At 37.7% G+C, this 22,322-nt stretch overlaps 1 protein-coding gene across 1 annotated transcript in view; it reads right to left on the bottom strand.

The window, feature by feature from the left end:
* CNTN6 (contactin 6) overlaps positions 1-22,322 on the bottom strand; it is a 395,429-nt gene that overhangs the window by 293,911 nt on the left and 79,196 nt on the right. The window lies entirely within an intron of this gene.

Raw genomic sequence — 22,322 nt, 5'->3', positions numbered from 1 at the left:
TTTTTTGGAGAGGTTTTTCGCTATAGGGCGCATGTGCTCGCCAGACAGACAGAGAGAGACATAGAGACAGAAAGCAAGAAATCACCCCCCAGGGGGGATGGTCATGCTGCAATCCCTTCTCCTTCATTCTCCTCTCGGGATCTTGGGCACGCATGCACATGCACCCGGCATGAGTTTTAAGCCACCGGGTCTGGGATGCGAACCGCGGTCGACTACGTGGGAGTCCAGCGACACAACCATTACGCAAACTGCTGGTTCCCAAACATGAATATTTTGATATATAGATTGTTACATATTGATTTATTTAATATTCCAATATTATTACCTAAGTACAACCCAAATGACTACTCTTTACACACACAAACACACCTATATATGAAGAGAGCAAAGTTCCATTAATTTCATTTCAAATTTCCATTATTTTAGTTCACATATGTATTTTATTTGCTATTGTTCCTAATAGGTTGAAATGGAATTCAAATGACTATTTTCTGTGTAGATTATAATTTTCATTAGTTTAATTTTAAATTTGGTTGTTTTTGAGATGTTAAAAAGAACAAAAAACATTTAAATCTACTCCCACAATACTGTTATTGGCTTGTATTTTTTATTTTTAGTTTTTAGAAATAAGATATAAAATTACTGTATTGTGTGTATAGTGATTTTGGTATATCTCATAAATTTTCCAAATGTTTTATCAAAATTATTGAGAACACACACACACACACACACACACACACACACACACAAGGAAACATTATCTTTCCTAATTCTAGTAGCATAAAAATGAGTATTGTACTACAAAATTCCTTCAAGAAGTCAATTTCTAGCAGTGCTATCTTTCAGATATGAGACATGCTTTTCCTAAGAGGTTACATCATAATTGTCTCTAATTTATTTTTAAGTTTAAGTTATCCAATGATAAATGAAATCAAGATAGTGTTAGCTTGACCTTTACTCCAAAAGGAAAATCTAATAAGAGGCCCCAAAAAAACCCTTAAATTCCTAACAATTTAGAATAAATTCAGAATAGAGGCTGGCAGGTGCTGTGGTGGTTAAGGGCACTAGACTCCCACATGGTTGACCATGGTTTGAGTCCTGAGCCTGACAGCTTGCTTTCTCACTTCCCTCCTCTCTCTCTCTCATTCTGTCCCTCTCTGGTCAAATGAAAAATAAATAAATAAACAGGTTCAAATGAAATAATTCCTTTTAAAAAAAAAAAAGTAGTTCAGAATAAACTTATCAAAGTTAAATTTTTTCCAAGTTTTTTTTTTTTTTTTTGGAGAGGTTTTTCACTATAGGGCGCATGCGCTCACCAGACAGAGAGAGACATAGAGGCAGAAAGCGAGAAATCACCCCCCCCCCATGGGGGATGGTCACGCCGCAATCCCTTCTCCTCTATTCTCCTCTCAGGATCTTGGGCACGCACACACACGCGCCCATCGTGAGTTTTAAGCCACCGGGTCTGGGACGCGAACCACGGTTGACTACGTGGGAGTCCAGCGACATAGCCATTACGCTAACTGCTGGTTCCCTCAAAGTTAAATTTGATAAAAGTATTATATAAAAATAGTAAGATCCTCTGGAAACATTTTTAAAGTTTTTTTTTTTGTTTTTTTTTTTTTTTTTTTTTTGCAACAAGCACATGAGGTAGCAGGTCAAAGAGATAGAGAAAGGGAGAAGGAAAGGGAAATCCCCCCTAGGGAAGATGGCCAACTACATGCACAGGAACCTGGTATTATTTTCAAGTCACCTGATCTGAGACTTGAACCATGGTCAACCATATGGGAATTCAGCACCTTAACCTCCACGCCACTTGCTGGAAACTTTGAACTTCATAGAGGTTTATTTTCTTTCAATATTAACTTTATTTTTTCTTTTGATCTTAAATATGTTTTAGAAGTTATGAGGATCTTAATTATGAAGCTGGTAAATAATGAAACAGTGATCATTTCCTGACATACTTTTAAATTTAAAAAATCTTCTATTTCCTTCTATCACTAGTTACTTTGACTTAAACAAAAAATGCTGACCCTATTCGACTTTCAGTTTTTATAAATCTGAAATTAAATGCTTTCAAAATTTAACCAAGAAATAAAAGTCACAGGGAAAATAAATAATATTCAGGTCTACCCAAAGTCTTTAAAGTACTTTTGTTGTTGTTTTTTTGTTTTGTTTTGTTTTTAGAGATTTTTTGCTATAGGGCGTGTTTGCTTGCTGGAGAGACAAAAACAGAAAACAAGAAATCACCTCCCAGGGGATGGCCATTCCACAATCCCTTTTCCTCTATTCTCTTCTCAGGATTTTGGGCATGCATTCACACATGCCAAGCATGAGTTTCAAGCCACTGAGTCTGGGACTCAAACCGCAGTTGGTCATGTGGGAATCTAGTGACATAACTATTGTGCCATCTGCTGGTACCAAGTCCTTTCACAAATCCTCTCAGATGTCCCATTGTCTATCCATTTTCTCTGATACCACATATACTAAGCCTTTAACCCCCTACTTTTAAATTAAATCATGTTCTATATCCATTCATTCATTTAAGACTTTTTAAATACTTATTTATATCTAATCTCTGCAAGACTTTCAATGTTTAGGTCTTATTGGTGAAATTAAAACTCACATACTTACTCTTGAGGCCTTTGCAGTCTTAAAAAAGATACATTTAACAAACAGTAAAGAAACAAAAACTTACATAGATATACATATAAACACAGGTATATAATTATGCATGGTAAATATGGCAATGCTTTAAAGAAAAATGTGAGATATGGGAGGTCAATGGGGTGAGGTTCAGCTAGGATTTTTGATCTGAGGTTTCAAATACAAATGGCTCTTATGCAGAGTATGTGCATATGAGGTGAAGAAAGTAGAATTGCAGGGATTAAGGCAGGTACAAATGAGGGCTGAGGCAAACCTTCTAAGCAAATGAGAGAGAGCATACTGTGGTCTGAAGACAGGGCTGAGTTTATATTTTCAAAGACCTGGAAGAGGTCCTGTTTAATATTCAGGACAATGGCATAAGACAAGGTTGGAGAAAGCCAAAGAGGCACAAAATGCAAGACCTATCAAAACACGTTAAGAAGTCTGGGGACAAGCAGATGGTGTAATGGCTATATTGCTGGACTCCCACAGAGTTGACCACAGTTTGAGCCCCAGACTCGGCGGCTTGAAATTCATGCCAGGTGCATGTGTGCATGCTAAAAATCCTGAGAGGAGAATGGAGGAGAAGGGATTGCAGGATGGCCATCCCCTTGGGAGTGATTTCTTGCTTTCTGTCTCTGTCTGTCTGTGTCTCCAGCAACCAGTTGTGCCCTATAGCAAAACTTTCCCTTTAAAAAAAATAAAAGAAGAAGAAAGAAAGAAAGAAGAAAAATAAGTGTAGATATTGCATTTTCAGATGGCCATGTTGCAATCCCTTCTACTCCATTCTCCTCTCATGATCTTGGGCACACATGCACATGCACCCAGTGTTGAGTCTAAGTCACCGGGTCTGGGACTCGAACTGCGGTTGACTACATGGGAGTGTAGTGACATAGCCATTATGCCAACTGCTGGTTCTATATAATTGAAGACTTTAAACAGAACAGAATCAAGATTTAATTTACAGCTTTGGTTGCTATGGAAAATGGAAGGAATGAGGGAAAAAGTGGAATTGCATAGCTGACTTATAGGTTACTACTGTAACCAGACAGTTACTGTTTACCCAAATGTCATGACAGAATTATTAACAGTACGCCCTTTCCCAAAAAAGTCCTCAGTTTATAAGATAAACTAGGCAGTCCAGTTATTTAATAGATACTCATTACTTGTACAAACCCAACAATTCTTTTCTTTTGTGATAAAAGCTCCAAGACTTTCTTTTAAGAAATTTCCTCCCTATACATCTCCCTACACACTCACAGACCATGTAATTGGAGCCATATTGCCTTTAATCTCTAGCTTCAGGGATGAGCATGTGACCAGGTCTTTGTGGTCAGAAATCTATTCTCTTGGTCACAATGTTGTGTGAAGGGATGAGCTTATGACCTAATGAAAAGCAATGGTAGCCAGCATTTTTATCAATATTATTACAACAAGAGTAGAATCTTCTAATTAAAATACTAAGATATATGCTTGTTGATCTAGTGTAATATCCTATTTCACAAGTGTTATCTTGATCCAGTTTAAGGTCATGGCTATAAACTCTCAATTTCCCTTTGTAGATAATTTGCTATTCTCCATCCACAACTATTTCCTTTATAAGACTCTAACAATCATGGTTATAATACACATATACCTAACTGCCAAATATCTAGCACCTATGAATAGCATCTTATTCTGTGGGATGGCAAGTTATTTCAAATACTCAATTCCTAGGAAGTCTACAAAAACCTATGTAACCCTAAGAGACTTCCAAGAGTCCCCATTTGCTATTTTCCTGTTCCTGAGCACAACTTCCTATATGTACCTTCTCTTGTTTGGAACTGTAGGAAAAAAGGTTCTGCCTTTTGTGTATCCATCTGCATGTCATTGTGATTTTTTTCTGCCATTAAAGAACCTGTAATTATACCTAACATCAAAGAACTGTGAGACATCCCACTGTGTCCAACCTCTGGAATTCTGAGAAATGGGAGCCGGGAGCCAAGAAACCTTTTTTTTTTTTTCCTAATTTCATTTGTGTTATATTTTTGTCTCCTGCAGCCGAGATAATCTGACTAGTATCTTTATTCTTCATCCCAAATTTATATGAATTTTTTCTAAAATATTTTAGAGCAATATGACATGATGTATACTCCTTAAAGCTTATCCTACTCAAAGGCTCCAATTTATTGACAGAGTTTTCATACTTTACCTTGAAGATTAATACCATGTGTAACAATTACTCAAAATACATGGTAGGATGTCTAAAGTGGAGCTCACAATTATTCAGTAGGTATGTGTTTGGCTTTTTATCATCAACCAGTCAACCCAGTATGAAAGAAAAGCTAACCTGGATCTAGAGACTTTACTACTATTATTGTCTTTTTCTTAATCAGGGGAGTAACATTAGGTGATTAATTTACAATCACATTGTGAGTTTTCTCCTATAAAAGTTGAAGATTTTCACCTAAAATCACCTTTAAAGTTCTTCCATCTCTAATATTCTAAGGTTTTTTTTATTCAATTAGAAAAAATTCACCTGGTGGCAAAATAACCTGTTCTAAACTGCTATGTGGCTGACTGGACTTTATTATTATTATTATTTATATCTTGTGTGTGCATGTACACAAGAGTCAGAAATAGAAATAAAGAGAGACAGAGAGAAAGAGAGAGAGAGAGAGAACTCCCAGTAAGGCCTGGTCAGGCCACAATCCTTTTTCTTCCAGTTCTTCATTCTCTCAGGATCCTGCACATGTGCATGTCTGGCATGTTGTTCAAATCAGCAGTGCCGGGACTTGAATCCTGTTTGGCCATGGGGGATCCAGCTTCCTCTGAGTGGCACATAACAGCTGTGGTATGGGCCCGCTCAAATGAACCTTTTCATCTACTTTAGTATAAAAATTTGTATGTTTTTCTCCTGAAACAGAAGTGTTGGTTGATGATATGAGTATTGACCATTGGGTATATACATATATAAATGTGTATGCTTTATAAATGTTACTTTATACATATGTATACATTTGTACTATATTGCCTTTCTAAAAGCCAAAGTTGGAATCAGCAAACAAAAGCCTGCTGACCAATGTGTCTCTTTACCTATTTTTGTAAACAAAATTTCATCAAAACTTTGCCTACTTATTGATAAATGTCTACAATTGCAATAAGGCTGGAAAACAGAGTTGGACAGTTGCACAGAGGTCATGAACCTGAAATTATTCACCATCTGACCCTTGATGGCTTTAGAGCTCCTATAAGGTTTTTGACTGATTTCTTTTTTCTTTTTCTTTCTTTCTTTTTTTTTTTTTGAGAGGTATTTTGCCATAGGGCCTGTCCACTTGCCAGACAGACAGAGAGAGACAAAGAGACAGAAAGCAAGAAATCACCCCCCAGGGGGGATGGTGACGCCGCAATCCCTTCTCTGTTCTCCTCTCGAGATCTTGGTCACACATGCACACACGCCCGGCGTGAGTTTTAAGCCACCGGGTCTGGGACGTGAACCATGGTCGACTACATGTGAGTCCAGCGACATAGCCATTACGCTAACTGCTGGTCCCTTGACTGATTTCTGATCAAATGTATTTTAAACTTTAAAACACATTAGGCTGTGATATTTCTGTTAAAGAATTACAGAACTGTACTTCTCTAACCCTATATATACTCAACCAGAATACAATGTGTTTAGTAGAAAGAAAAAATGGGGTCCCACATTTTAGAATAGCTTCAGTCCTGCCTTTATTTGGCCTCTCTTTATACCATGTACCATTGATCCCAGAAAGCAGACAAGTGAAGAATTTAGAAATTATTGCAGTGACAGTGATGTCATACTCAATTCTGATTGTATTTTACCCCAATATCACTAACAGTTTCTTGATTAGGTTCAGAATAATCACTTTTTTTTAGAACGTAAAACTGCCACTCAATCTATCCCCTGGCCATAAAGTCATTGGTCAGTTTATAAATGTGCCAATGAATGTGGTGGTCAAACACTGGCTGGCTGGACTTCAGGCAGCAAGACATTCTGGAAGGTTGCTGCCATGGAATGCCCAGCAGGCATGGGGAGACTATAGGAGTTGCTAAAAGTAAAGAAATGCATCTGGGGAACCAGCAGTTAGCATAATGGCTATGTCGCTGGACTCCCACTTAGTCGACCGCAGTTTGCGTCCCCGACCGGGTGGCTTAGAACTCACGCCGAACGCGTGCGCATGCGTGCGCAAGATCCCGAGAGGAGAATGGAGGAGGAGAAGGGATTGTGGCGTGACCATCCCCCCTGGGGGGTGATTTCTCGCTTTCTGTCTCTATGTCTGTCTCTTTTTGTCTGGTTAGCACACGCACCCTATAACGAAAACCTCTCAAAAAAAAAAAAAAAAAAAAAAGAAAAGAAATATATCTGTTCCTTCTATTTTACAAAGGCATTTTCCAGCTCTTCTTTGCTTTGAGAACTTGGGACATTTACTTGAATAAAAAGGCAGGTTGATGTGCAAGCATAGCTCTGTATTAAAGGGGACTCATAAAGAGGTCAAAGTAGTTATCAACCACTCTAACAACCTACAGAGTATGCCTAAAATGACCTAAAATATCACATGGGGAAATGGGATATTATTCTTGTTCAGTTCTCTCTGCATAGCTCTTTAATTCCTGTAAGTTAATGGAGGTGACATCGACTAGGTTCATGGAGAATTGTATACATTAAGACACACTGTTTATGGAACTCAGGTCAATTATTAATTATACCTTTTGGTACTCCCTTTGAACTTTCTGAAATTATTTTCTCACATTGCCAGTAGGAAAAAAGAAACAAGTACTAAACGGTTTAGGCTATTGTTCTAAGTACAGGTTAATAGAATGGCCAGTGGTGGAACATAACTTCAAAATATTGGCTGACTTCTCACTCTTATCATCTTGTGTTGCTTTAGTATATCAAGAAACCACTGTTGCAAGTGCATGATTCCTAATGGGCTTGATTCTCTCCCTATTTATAGCAACATTGCTTTGACACTAAAGAATTTCCCAGCAGAGATCAAGATCCCCTTTTCAGATGGCATGTTCATCATCAGAACAAATGTGCTCAGCACTAATTGCCCTTTTGTTTTTAATTGGCCAGTTAATTAACTTCATCAGATAAATTAAAAATCCCAAATTCACTTTCTTCAGGTAGCTTCACTGTTCTATTTCAGTAAGATAAAAAAATATATATATCCATGGCCAGAAGAAGAAAAGATTCTTAATAATTTTTACAACAGATTTCCAACCTCAGCATCCATGACATTATTTACTATCAATCTAAATCAATAATAAATTAAAAAGTGAAATATTTATGATCTGAAAAACTCTGGGTTAGAGTAGGAATCCCCAACTACCATGAAGTCAGGCAAAGTAGCAAGACAAATTGTTCCATCACATTCTTTGTTTTCAGAATACAATGCCATCACTTATGGTAATTGTTGTGCCAAGCTCTCAAAATAGGCAGTCATAATAGATGATAGATTAGTAGAAAGATAAAACATAGTGTGTTTAATGTGATCATAGAAAAAGCATTACATCTTTTCTTAGAGGAGGCATGACTACATGTTAAATTGTTAACAGCATGAAATAAATGCAAAAATGTTTGTTATGGAAATAGAATCATTTCTATTTTTTTTAAATCATAGAAACCAAACTGTAGAACTTAACTCAGTCATCAATACAATATTGTTCAAACACCTTTTGCTTGAGGCCATGGAGTCTTGATGAAAGAGACCAGTGTGAAGAAACTGGTTTTAAGACTGCTGAAAAGAAAATCATACTTTCAATGAATTTCAGAATTCAAAGAAATTATATAGATAATGTAGGTCAGGCCTTCACTTTCAGAGCTGAGAAAAACTGAGACCTAGAGGAGATCAATAGTTATTGTAATTAATTTTATGACCATGAACAAGACTCACAACCTAAGTCAGATTACTCATTGCAGGTCCTCCCAGCTGTTGGGTCCCTCTTGATTTGTCATGTTGGACACATCTCCTAAACATAACTCAGCCATGGCGCATGGCTATTTTTATTGTATCTGCAAAGTGCAGGTAATCACGTCTCATAGAAATGCTCTTGTGAGCAGCAGTTAGTATAATGGCTGTGTCGCTGAACTCCCATGTAGTCGACCGCAGTTTGAGTCCAGGACCCAGTGGCTTAAACTCATGCCGGACGTGTGTGTGTGTGTGTGTGTGTGTGTGTGTGTGTGTGTATGTGTACCCAAGATCCCGAGAGCACAATGGAGGAGAAGGGATGGTGGCATGGCCATTCCCCCTGGGGGGGCGATTTCTCTCTTTCTGTCTGTCTCTCTCTGTTTTTCTGGCGAGTGCACATGCCCTATAGGAAAAAACCTCTAAAAAAATAGAAATGCTCTTAATATATATATTAATCAGAGCCAGAAAATGTGGATGAGTGATACTCATGTAGTTTGGAGGATTTGTAAAGTTGACTCCACACCTAAAAAGGAATATGTGCTGATGAGGCAAATCTAAGTTTACGAGACTTACTGCATCAGGGAGAGTACAACTTGTCATAAGTTTAGTGATTCTTCAGAAGGAGAAGACAATAGATGATATAAGGTTTTACAGTCTGGGCTGTGTGATTTTAAGTTTGTTGCAAGAGGAGAAACAGATGGGATTGGGCAGAGATTAGAGTATAGTCACTTTAGCTTGGTGAGTAGTGAGGAAGGCTCGATATGGGTCTTGATGTTGGTCTTGAAAAGTAATTTTTATCCTCTACTAGCAAGTATTTCACAAAGCAAGCAATTTGACTACTTTTGCTTTCAGCATTGTCTAGCACAGGGACAGAAAATCATACTAGTTTCAGTCCTCTGTAATGAGTTGAATAATACAATGTATAGACTACTCACTAACCACAAAGGCACACAATGGAAAACTTTTTCTGTAAAAGATCAGATAGTGAATACCTTCAGTGTGGTGGATCACTATTATTAAACTGTATTGTTGTAGTGCTAAATTAATAGTAGATAAGGCATAAACAAACAGGAGTGGCTGTGTTCTAATAAAACTTTACTTAAAAGCCCAGCTGAGGGAACCAGCAGTTAGCGTAATGGCTATGTCGCTGGACTCCCACGTAGTCAACCGCGGTTCGTGTCCCAGACCCGGTAGCTTAAAACTCATGCCAGGCGCATGTGCGTGTGTGCCCAAGATCCCGAGAGGAGAATGGAGGAGAAGGGATTGCGGCGTGGTCATCCCCCCTGGGGGGGTGATTTCTTGCTTTCTCTCTCTATGTCTCTCTCTGTCTGTCTGGCGAGCGCATGCACCCTACAGTGAAAATCTCTCCAAAAAAAAAAAAAAAAAAAAAAAAAAAAAGCCCAGCTGAGCTGGCACAGGTCTCGCTGGTGGTCATGAACTGAATTACAATAACCATTGAGCTCCTCCAGGCTTCAGTTTTTCTCAGCTCTGAAAGTGCTGCTTGATGCTGCTACTCAGCAGGCTGGGGCCACATGAAAAGCCTAGGTTTGTATGCTATCCCATTCCAAAAAAAATTGAACTGATGGCATGAGCCTGGATCCCAGCTACTTAAGAAGCTGGGGCAGTAAGATAGTGCCATAGAAAGACCCTGGCAGAAAGATTAAAGGGAAAGAAGGAAGGGAAGATTGAAAGCAGGCAGGCAGACCAAACTTTATTTACAAAAAAAAAAAAAATTGGTAAAAAATAAAGCTTAATCAATGCCCTTGTTTGCCAATCCTTGGGATAAAGGTTAGCCTAGAGAGATGTTTCCTGTGGTAAATTCTAAATCCAAGCCTATTAAATATTTAATTAACCTCTTGAACAACAAAAAGCTGAGAAAGATAGTAAGTATATTAGCAAAAATCAGAACTACTTGGATTGAAAATAATGGAGTAGATGCATGTATTCATATATATACATGCATGTATATACATTATAGTGTAATACATAGTATGTACTACAATTATACATGTATGTATATATAACATACATACTGTATATTAAATATGCAGTATGTATGTTTAAGTAAAACAGCAAGAGATGGATTTTTTTGTCTTTTCGCTTTTTCATATATTCCAAATAAAAAAGTTCAAAACAAGAGTATTTATAGTAATATCCTTATTATAAACATTTTTTAAAAATTAAGAGGAAATATAAATAGACTATCTGGGAAGCAGTAATAGAGAAACAGAAAAAAATTACTTTCTGTTCTTAAGAAAAAGTAGTCAGGCTGTAGGAAATTTTTCTTTCTTTTTTTTTCTTTGCCACAGTTGTCAAATTAAGTAAAAACAAATCAAAACACATAAGCATAGGCTTAAACAGTAAATAAATCTAATAAGGTGGTATTTAATATAAATATAAATCTAATTTTTAAGTTTAAAACTTTAGCCTACATAAACTTATTCACAGTAGAAAAACGTTAGGGAAAGGTGACTTTATCTCAATTTAAATCAAAAAAGGAAAAACAAAAAAATGATGTGAGGTGAGCGTAGGCCAATATTCTGTTTTCTTATTTTGGGACATAGTTGCCAAAAATGTGATGTAACTCAGGCTGTGTTAATAAAAGTATGGTAGCCAAAATACAGGAGGTGTTATTTTTGCCCCGACTTACACATGTGGGATTGTGCTCTCTTCTAAGTATCATGGTTTAAGAGGAACTTTGACAAATTGAAATACTCTCCTGGGGAGTAAGGCAAGGATGATGAAGTGGCTAGGAGCCATGACTTATGAGGGTCAGTAGAAAGAAATGAGTATGTTTAGCCTGGGGAAGAGAGGATTTAGCAGACAGAGGAAAGCCATCTTCAAATATTTGAAGGGCTGTCTTGCGGAAGAAGGATTAAACTTATTATTTGAGTCCCAGGAGAGCAGAACTGGGACTAAAGGGTAGACGTTTCAGGGCAACAAATTTCAGCTTAATATTGGCCTTGAGCATTTTAACAAGTAGAATTGTTTAGCCAATAGTTAACTGTACTGACTTTGAAACTAGACACTCTGGGATATCATTCTCTAAACATACAGTTATTTAATGGCTTTTAAACTTTAGAGGAAGCAAAGTAGCTTTTCTGAGCCTTGATTCTTATGATAATTACAATTGAAAAGATAACAGTATCTACCTCATGAGGTTCATATTAGGATTCAATGAGATTTTTAATACAAAAAGTAAATATAAAATTTTTCTCCATGAGATGCTATGATTAGGGTTCTGTAAGGAGTAGTCAAATGACACTTTTTCTGGTATGTTATGGAGAATATGTCTGATAATGTAGAAAGTTAAACTAGATGACTTCTTAAGTCTTTCTAAATTTGGAGCTTTTTATTTTCACATAAGAGCAGGAAACCAGTAATCCTCTGGGTCAGGAGTCATTAATTGGTGGTCTAACAGTTAGATTCACCTGGAAGAGTATTTAAAAAAATGGGAAACCCCACATAAAAATGAGCATTCTAGTTTATATTAAATATCTGAAAATTTGACATCAGTGGGGTCACATTTGCCTACAGTAAGAAACACAATGAGCCAGCAACAGTAGCACAGTGGTAGCACAAACTCTATGATGCTGGATGACATGGGAAGATCCTGGGTTATATCCCAAGGCCTGCCTGTACACATCAGGTATGTGTATATGCTTATTATCCAGGCTGGCTGAGGCTGGGGTTGGATCTCTCTGAGGATTCTGAAGAGGATGCCTATCTCTCTCACTTCTATTTTCAAATAAATAAAAAATAAATAAAGTTATACAAAAATTCGAAAAAGGCAACAAAAAAGCAACAACAACCATCAAATGTGGGTGATTGGCCAATTAGCACCAGTGTCTGCCATAGTTGGGGAAACACATCCTACTTCCAACATCCAGCCCACTTCATTCTTTCATATTACCTGCCTACTGTCTGAAGGCATGGTGTTTGCCATCTCTGCACTAGAGCTAGGCAACATAGCTGGAGAGCCTAAAGGCTCTGTATGACAGAAGAGAAGAACAAGAGAAGGAAGAGCTACACTAGAATACCAGGAGGTGGGCTTCCATGGAGGGTAACAAGAATAAAGGTAATGGTATGGTATACTGAATACTGAATAGGAGTCAGACTTTATGCCAAGAATTGTACATGTACTGTATCATTTAAAATTTACGACAATAACATAAGAATATAAAATTATTGCTTTCATTTTACAGGAATGGAGACTGAAGCTGAGAGGAGTTAAGTGACTTGACAATACACACAGCAAATAAGTAGCAGAAAAGTACCTCATTTGACAAGTATCGCCCGAATCCTGAGCCTGTGGTTTCTACTACAATTGCCAATCTTACAGTCTTTACAATTTTGTCCAACACTCTGAAAGATTCTGTTCAAATTTCTGAGCATTAGGGAAAAAAAAGAAAATCAAAACTCTCCCTATTAGAGTTGCAAATGGACAATCTCTGTTTCATTGTGAATACCCCGAACTCTTACAAATTTGTATGATACCATGCCATAGAGTTCCACAATGTGTGTAGAAGCCTACAAAAAAAATAGCACGCAGTAAAATAATATGCAAAATGTTAGTTTAAATGAAGTGGGAAAAGTCCCTTACCTGCTAGACTTCTTAGAGTTACTACTAATGTACAATATAAAACTTAAACTAGGTTTACAGCATACGGTCCCCCAGACTTCCATGATCCTGAGATTTTATTTTCTGCAGTACTTTACCAAGGAAAAAATGTCCCACAGAATGCATTTTAGAAAAGTCTTATCAAGAAAAATATAGCCCTGGGCAAGAATTTAAAAGCTCTTAGAGTTCAGCTCTGCCAACAGTTAAGTGTTGGGACCTTTGTTCTTGAGTTGCTTGCTGTAAATATTGGGGCAATAATCTACCTACCTTATAGATTGCTCCTAAGTTTTTAGGAATCAACTAATAAAGATGTGACAGAGTTTTCTAAATGTAATAAACCAAGATATACATACGAGATCAAATTACTCAATTTCTTTCTCCATCCAAACTGGTAAAGAAAATTGAGTGGATTAAAATAGTTTTATAGTAATCAATGATTCTCTAACCATACTTGAAAACATGGCTTCTTCTTCCTTTTTTTTTTTTTTTCTGTTATTGTTGTTGTTAATGCATCGAAATGCACATTGTATTTCCTACCTGGGAAAGAATTATTGGAAGGTATCTATTTATTGATATTGCCATAAATATACTAAAACCATGCAGCTCTAAGCTCTTTATTGAGAAAGAACACCCTTTCTTCAAAAGCTACCTATTGGGGGAAAGAATGATTAAGAAAAGCAATCATGGAGCACTCACAACAGGATGTATGTGGATTCCATTGGGTTCCTGTTGGCTAGGGTTCACAGATCCAGCCCCTAGACAATTGGCCCTTTGCCTTCTCTTCCATCAACCTGTCCCCTGGTATGTGCTCTCATTGGCTGACCTGACCTCACAGAAATAGGAGTTGCCTTGGGAGGAAAGTGTGGTTGCCTGTCAACACTGCAAAACTCTGGGAAATTCCTCTGCAATTGAGAGGCTAGAATTTGAAAACAATAAAATTAAAAAAAAAAAAAAGAGAGAGAGAGAGAGAAAGAACGCAAACGACTTCATTTGGGAACAGGGACTGCCATTTCACATCAGTTTCTTAAGTGCTTTTCCTTGGCTTTTAGAAATTATAGCAGCTCGAATCAGGCTTTGCTTGGTTGAAGACATGTTATTCTCAATATATGCATGGACACTGAATTGAGAGACTCTATGGCATGGGATGTGGGGGCTTGACCTAGTTCTCTAAATCTTTCCAAATGTATCCAAAGACATATACTCTGCAGTGGAAAAAAAATAATAATCACTTGCTGATCTAATGAGGTATTTCTCTGGCGACAAGAGATGAAGACATTATCTCAAATTTTCCCAACACTGTGTGTCTTCTTCATTCTTACCCTCAAGAGACATCACTGACTTCTAATATCTGGTACTTGTATTTATATAGATAGTACTTCACTTTTGTAAAATGATATGTAGTATGAAAAGGGTTTTCTGTAATGAAATGTCTCATTTCAATTTTTAAAATTACTGAGAACCAGTACATGGCCTGGTTGGTTAAGGGAGCTGAATTCCACATGGCCAACCATGTGGTTCAAATCCTGGCCCCAGCAGCATGAAAAGTATGCCAAGTTCATGGGTGTGCATGGCCAAAATCCCTAAACAGAGAAGAAATGGAGAAGTGTTTGCAGCAATACCATGTGTGATGGCAGGGAAGGGTGCTTTCTTCTACTCATTTCTCTCTTTCTCTTTCTCCCTGTCTCTCTCTGGAAAGTACATGCATCCTCTGCCAATTACTGGGGAAAAAAAATTATCTGGAAAAATGTAAAAAAAGGGCCACCAAGTGGTGCTAAGCTTAAAGCAGCTGGACCCCACATGGCCAACTGCATGGTTCGAGTCTCATAGCCAGCAGCTTGAAAAACACACCAAGTGAGGACCAACAGTTAACATAATAGCTATGTCACTGGACTCCCACGTAGTCAACTGTGGTTCAAGTCCCAGATCCGGTGGCTTAAATTCACGCTGGGTGCGTGTGCATGTGTGCCCAAGATCCTGAGAGGAGAATGGAGGAGAAGGGGTTGCGGCATGGCCATCACCCCTGGGGAGTGATTTCTTGCTTTCTATCTCTCTGTCTCTTCTGTCTTTCTGGTGAGTGCACATACCCTATAGCAAAAACCTCCCCCTCAAAACAAAACAAAACAAAAACATGCCAAGTGAATGTGCACGCATGCCCAGAATCGTAAGAGGAGACTGGAGAAAAAGGGACTATGGCATGGCTATACCCTTGGGCAATGATTTTTCACTTTCCCCTCTATCTCTTTCTCTGTCTCTTTCCTGCAAGTGTATGTGCCCTATAATAAAAACTTTAAAAAATAAAATAAAATCTTATACAAAACTGAGGCTCAGAGAAATGAACTTTCCTATAGTCACAGAAGGTAGAACTCAAGTGTTTATACCCTTTTAAGAGCAATGATCTACATTTTGTACTGTCTAAATGTTGGAGACTTGGGGCAAAACTATGATCCTCATTTGTATCCAGACCTAAGCAAGAGTATTTGAAGCTATTAACAGTGTGTTGGAAATAATGATGGTCGTTTAAACCACTCTTGGAGGTAATGAACAGTCTCTTTTGCAGAGCTTCTCCAAGCTCTTCTCCAGCCCATACCTTGAGAGACTAGCTAATTGAAAAGAACATTGGGCTAGAATCCAAAGGACTCAGCAACAATCACCACTATACTAGCAGTGGCAATTGGGTAAATGGAGCAACATCTCTGGTCTCAGAATTCTATGTCTAGATTGAAGAGCAACCAACTCATCAGAGGAATATGAAAATCAAAATGTTGTGATCAAAAGGAGGAAACAGGCTTCCAAGCAATGTTACCCTCCAAGTAACAGACCAACCACATAGCTATTATCTGTCTGAGTTGGGTCTTGCACGTGACCTTTTTGACTTTAACACGAGTGCCCTTTCTATATTATTTACAGAAAGTACAATATAAGTGTCAGTCACTTAGATATATGTTCTTGGAATTAGTCTTGGAAAAACAAAAACAAAAACAAAAAAACACATTAATTGCCTGTCAGCCAAGGAGGCAGATTGAATGTGAAGGTAGTCCAAGAAGGGAGAGGACTGTAGAAAGATCAAGAGCAGTGTTCTAGAAACGACTTTTCTTCCAAACTCAATGGCAGCCTGCTAGAGCAAGCATGGAAGGAGAGAACATGATCAACAGCCACATTTTCATAATTGTGGTTATCTTTCTGCGCAAGATTAAACAAAACTAATGTTGGCCATAGCTGCTCCCCTAACCCAGCAGCTCATCTTGTATATAGGTAATGGCCACAGCATCCCTGAGCTCCTATGTCCAGGAGGGCATTGACTTTTCAGTTCACCTTTGTCTGAAGAGAAATGGAAAGAAAAATGAAGGATTGAGTTGTGGCTTTATGGGCTTCTCAAGAGCATGTAGCAGAGCTAAGAGTTCATGCTCTGGAGCCAGGCTGCTGATGTTTAAATCCAGCCTCTGCTTTTCAATACATGAAGGATTTTGTACAGGTTTCTTAACTCTCCTATGCCTTATTTTCCTCAACAGTAAAATGCAGATAGTAACAGTAGTTACTTCCAAAGTTGGAGGTGAGGATGTTTGTTCACATAAAATGCTTAGAACAGTATATTTTATGATGCCAGAGCTCAATAAACGATAACTGCTATCATAATTATCACAGGTAAAAAGCAGCCACATTTAAAAGATCACGTTATTTTAAGAATATGTTTGTTTTTCTTAGTGTAGCTTCATGAAATTCTCTAATTTTAGCATTCTGCCAGGATTTAATTATGTTTATTCTATGATTTTCAATTCACTTTTATTTAGAAACACCTCACTTTCCTCTCGATGTCAAATCAATTTACCTTTAAAGAAGGAATGAGTAAGGCATTTGTGGTATGCATTTCTATGATATATTTTGCATAGTCTATTTTACAGGATCTTATGGGTATGTATGTGCTTATACCTAAGAGGAATTAATTTACATTAACTCCATGAATGAATGTGTGATTGGTCGTTACTTATGAGTGTCTGAAATGTATTTCAGTGGTATTATAGAAAAAGCCTTTCAGAAGCGATAATAATTTTGAGTTATTATTCTCTTTATCTCAATAGAATTTAGCACAATCTCCTTGAAAGGTGATACACTAGACCTTTAAAAGAAATTAGAAGATCTATACTGGCTTAACTTGGACTAACCACCTTCAAGTGACTATTTTCCAGATAGACTAGAAGGGGAAAATAAGTGAAAGAAGGGGGAAAATAAGTGAAAGAAGAACTCATTTTGCACTAAAATGATTTTAGGCAAAGGATAATACTGTCACCTCTTCATATATTATACATACACACACACACACACAGACACACACACAATATTTTATTTATTATTTTAGAGGATTTTGCCTTAGGGTGCATATACATGCCAGAGAGTGATGCAGACAATGAGCAGGAAACTGAGAAATCACCCTTCAGGGGAGCTGACCGCGCCACAATCCCTTACCCTCTATTCTCCTTCTGGGGTGTTGGGCATGCAAACACAAGTGCCCGGTGTGGTTTTCAAACCACCGAGTCCAGGACTCAAACCATGGTCAGCCACTTAGGAGTCCAGTGATGTAACCACTACACCATCTGCTGACCCCTACACAGAGTATTTTAACATACATCCTTTGTGTTTCATTAATAGGATAACAGGTCTTCAGGACTCCAGAAAGGGTACATATCTAGAAAAGAAAATTACTTTGGAATCTGCATGTGATTCTCCTATGACATTAACATGACCTCCCAAATGTAAAGTGACATTACTTGGACATAACCTATTTTGGACTAGATTGCCAACAGATGTTTAAAGATAGGAATTCAAAAACATATTGATCATGTAGCAAAGATGTTATTCCAAAGTTTTAGATGAGAGAAGTATAAGCACAGCTGCCTATTTCAGAAGTTTCAGGCCCAATCTGCTTGTCAGTTCCCAGGACATACTAGTTTTTCAGAGGATGAACGCATATAAATAAACTAAATGCATATAGAAAAGCACATACATCTTTTCTTTCCAAATCGCTTTCCTTCACTCTACCTGACATAAAGTCCCTGATGTCCCAGCCAGAGTGGTATTTTTGGCACAATATTGTTCCTGATTTCTCTATTGCCTCCTGGGGACCTGCCTTTCAAATATCTAATGTGAATTTTCTCATGAATGTCAATGATATACAGCTACATTTTCCTTCGAACTTTTCATCCCCCAGGCACTTCAAGTACTGTGTGACTACTTCCAAGATATCCATAACAAGATGAATAGCAATTACTTGTAATAGAGGGTAGAAAAGGCAAAGGGCATTTTTATTGGTTCTGGGAAGATTTAACTACATTGATACAGCATTTACTGAAAAACCTCATCACCTTCAGAGTATGATGAATGGCCACCTCCGTCTCAGCTCTGTCCCTGGAGGTTCCTAGGTGCTAAGTGCCCTAAGGTCTTCCTTGCCATACAAAGAGGTTAGTCTCCATTCATTCTCACATGTTAACTTCACTCGAGTTTAGTGAGCAGTGAACACTTTATTCACTCTCAATTCAAATCAAAATAAGAGTTTAATTTGCTTCTCTGTCTTCTGGGGCTAATCTTCCTTCACTGAACACTCATACTCCCATTAACTCAAGGAGAATAACCCCCTCAGCAGCCTTTGAATTAGACACTGAAGGACTAATTGTTCCTTTGGAAGCCTGAACACAGCTCCTGCTGGCATCGATGAGAATTTCCTTGTGAACCCTATATCCCAGGGCAGAAGTGAATGTAAGATATGACTTCATGTGACTAGTCATTGATAATTAACTCCCTTTCTAGTTCTGAGTTCATGAGCTGCATTTCTAGGATGCATATCATAGAGCCTGGTGTATCCAACAGATCTATCATTTGCAGATGGAATACCAAGACATCAACTCCTACAAAGTGTCCAGAAAGTCATTGCACAGGCACTATCAATCAGGGCAGACTTTGCAGAAGTTGGCTCAGGAAGCGTCTTCAGGGTCTGCCTCTCATTCAATGGGCCAACTTTCTAGTTGCAAAGAAAGAGTTCTTTTGTTATTTTTATAGTCCATGATTTTGACTTTATTTTAAAAATATCAGAAGGCATGTGTATGCCCAGAGAGAGAGAGGGGAAAAAAAGCATCCCTCAACAGAGCCAGGTCATACAAAAATCGTTTTTTTCTCTAATTTGCCATCCTGTCAGGATACTGTATGTGAGCATGCATACATCCAGTGAGTTTTGCAAGCCCCTGAGGGGCTGGGACTTGAACAGTGGTCAGCCATGTGGAATCCAGCTTCCCCTGTGCAGTGCTTAACAACTGGGCTCTAGAGCTGGTCCTAATTTTGACATTATTTATATTTAAAGAATCTCTGAAGGTAAACCATCTATGTTCTATCTTAACTACTCACTCCTAACTTTAGCTGAATTTATAACAGTTGTTATAAACCAGCTTAGGTGCCAGGTGGGAGAGCGCAATAGTAGTGCAACCAGACCCACATGGGAAAGTTCTGGGTTTGCATTCTAGAACGTTTCTGAGCATTACAGGTCCTATGTATATATTCCAGTGATCTGAACTGGCCGAGATTGTGTATATTTTCATACCAGTGAACTCATTTATTTAATCAAGTATTATTACCTTGATGTGAGTTTCCTACAAAATCATCTCTGAATCAAAGATTTGAGTGTACGTGTAGTCAGGAACTAATCCCAAGAAATATTACAAGGAAATGGGCTACTCAGAGAGCAAAGCCAATAAAGATTTGTAGCCATGTCAGTTACCAGTGCGGTCAATGGGATCTTGGTCCCCATAGATATCACAGGGAGGCAGACCAGGGCAATGTTCAGTAATCCCAACAGAAAGGATAGGAAAAAGGGTATTTATTTATCAGTTCTCCATCCGTTACTGATTGGGGGCTGCTTTGGGGAAGATGACCTCTCAGACATTTCTTTTTTTTTCCTCTGCATGCAGGAAAGAATGCTTCTTAGGTGAGAAAATAGCCCTCAGTCCGAGATAGTCAGGTTTTCACAGCAGTAGCCATCAGGACTGCAGTGGTAGAGCTGGGGGTGAAGGGAGTAGACTGGGAGATTCATTGTTGTCATGGACAGCATCTGCTACGCTGTTAACCCCCTGCCATGTACTAGACATATGGCTAGAAATAGGCCTTGAAATACAATAGGTGCCTTGTACAAAGATTGGACTATGGCAAGGCTAGAATGCCAAGCTTATTACTACTAATCAATCTTCTTGTTTTGCAATTTTTTTTATTAAGAGAAGACAGAGAAGAGAGTGTTTTCAATAGATATGTCACACTAAAAATTAAAGATCTGCCTTTTTTTTTTTTTACAACACAAATCCATTTTTATTCATCTACGTTTCATTATTTTAAATCCTTGAGGGATACAGCATCACACGGATTCTGTGTCCAATGGCCTTAGCAGGAAGATTGCTTCGGAATTTGGCTCGAACCATGCCACTGTTTCCATGGACACGGGTAACCTTTCCCCAGATTACTCTGGTTTTATTTGGTTTTCCACCACGAGTCACTGTGTTGTTTTTTGCTTTGTACACATAAGCACACCTCTTGCCTAAATAGAATTCCGTTTCATCTCGTGCATAAACAACTTCAATTTTAAGAAGAGCTGTGTGCTCCCTTTGGTTCCTGAGACCCTGCTTATAGTCAGCAAAAATGGCCTTGGACCACAGTCTTCCAGACATAGTTGCCTTTTAGAAGTCCTGTTCCCAGCAGGCCTCGATTATTTGTTCCCAAAGTTCAGCAGCAGGATCCTCACTCTCAAAGACCTGCCTTTTCAACTATTTTTAAAACTTTACATTGGGGAATTGGATCTATGATTACCTATATGAAAGGATTTCAAAAACTTTATGAAAAAATAGAATTGAATTGCTTATCTTGGTGCAAAAACTTTTGAAAAATACATGTACCTTTTTCATAATAGTTGATATTCATGAACTTTTTGAAGATCCCCCAATACATGGATTTACGTATATATTCAAAGGACATTACTTCATAAAAACTTTCAACCTCTAGGCCCTGTAGGATGTGCTCAGTTAACACCTTTTGCTTTCTTTTTTTTTTCTTTCTTGAAAAAAAATCTATGTTTTATATATGTAATATACCCACACAGAATGAGTGGCTATGTCAGATTTTGGAGAATATCTTAAACTGTTGCTTTAGCCTAGCAGAAGGCCCTAAAAAATTCTGGAAAAATACAAAAGTCTTTCTAACTATGAGTCAGATTGTTTTTTTCTCAGTTTTTTTCAAAATACAAAATATACTTAATAATAAAATACTTGATATCAAAGTAACAGACTAAAAAGTGAAAATTCAAACAACCTATTTATTTTTGTATACAAGACACAAAGCTAGTTTATTGACTTCACAGATTTTCTTTGGTTGTGTTGGCTGAATCAAATCACTAGTTAGTGTTATTTAGCCATTGTCCTAATTGAATCTCATGGTTATAAGGAAATAAAATACAATCATTTAGAGAAGGCTATTGCTTGACATATATTTCTGATAGCAAGTATCAATATAAATAAATGAGTTTTAAACTTCAGAACTGAAAGAATTTATGTAATTGAAAATGGATTTGACTTAGGAGACTGAAGTATCAATTTTATGGAATGTTTCTCCTTGTGTCCACTACATAATAATATTGTTGGTACATAATAGTAATAGTTATATAAAGTTGTTATATCTAAATAAAGTAATTCTTCTTTGCATGGTTGTATAATTATTATTAAATTATGCTGATATGTCTTTAAGCAACCCCATCTCCATATCTCTTAGTAGAAGAAAACAGGCATTTTCAATTTTTCTATTTTGTTTGCAAATAAGTTAATAAATAAATAAATATTTTTTACAGAAGCATATATAGGTTCAGCATCTGTGGCACAGTACAAAGCTTACTTGACTTCAAAGCTGGAAGTCACATGGTGACTGTGGTTCCAAACCCCATACTGGTTGACCTGAAGCACACTGGGTACGTGTAGGTGTCTAAGACATTGACAAGCTGAAAGACTGGAGGAAAGAGATCATGGTGTGACCATAACCTATGGAGGGTGCTTTTCTCTCTTTGTCTCTTTCTCTCTCTTCTCATATACATGTATTATCACCTAAGAAATATACATATATATATA

Source organism: Tupaia chinensis, unplaced genomic scaffold (assembly GCF_000334495.1).
Source record: "Tupaia chinensis unplaced genomic scaffold, TupChi_1.0 Scaffold145889_1, whole genome shotgun sequence".
Taxonomy (NCBI): Eukaryota; Metazoa; Chordata; class Mammalia; order Scandentia; family Tupaiidae; genus Tupaia; species Tupaia belangeri.
The sequence above is the reverse complement of the archived record's forward strand: the minus strand, read 5'-3'. Positions and strand labels throughout refer to the sequence as shown.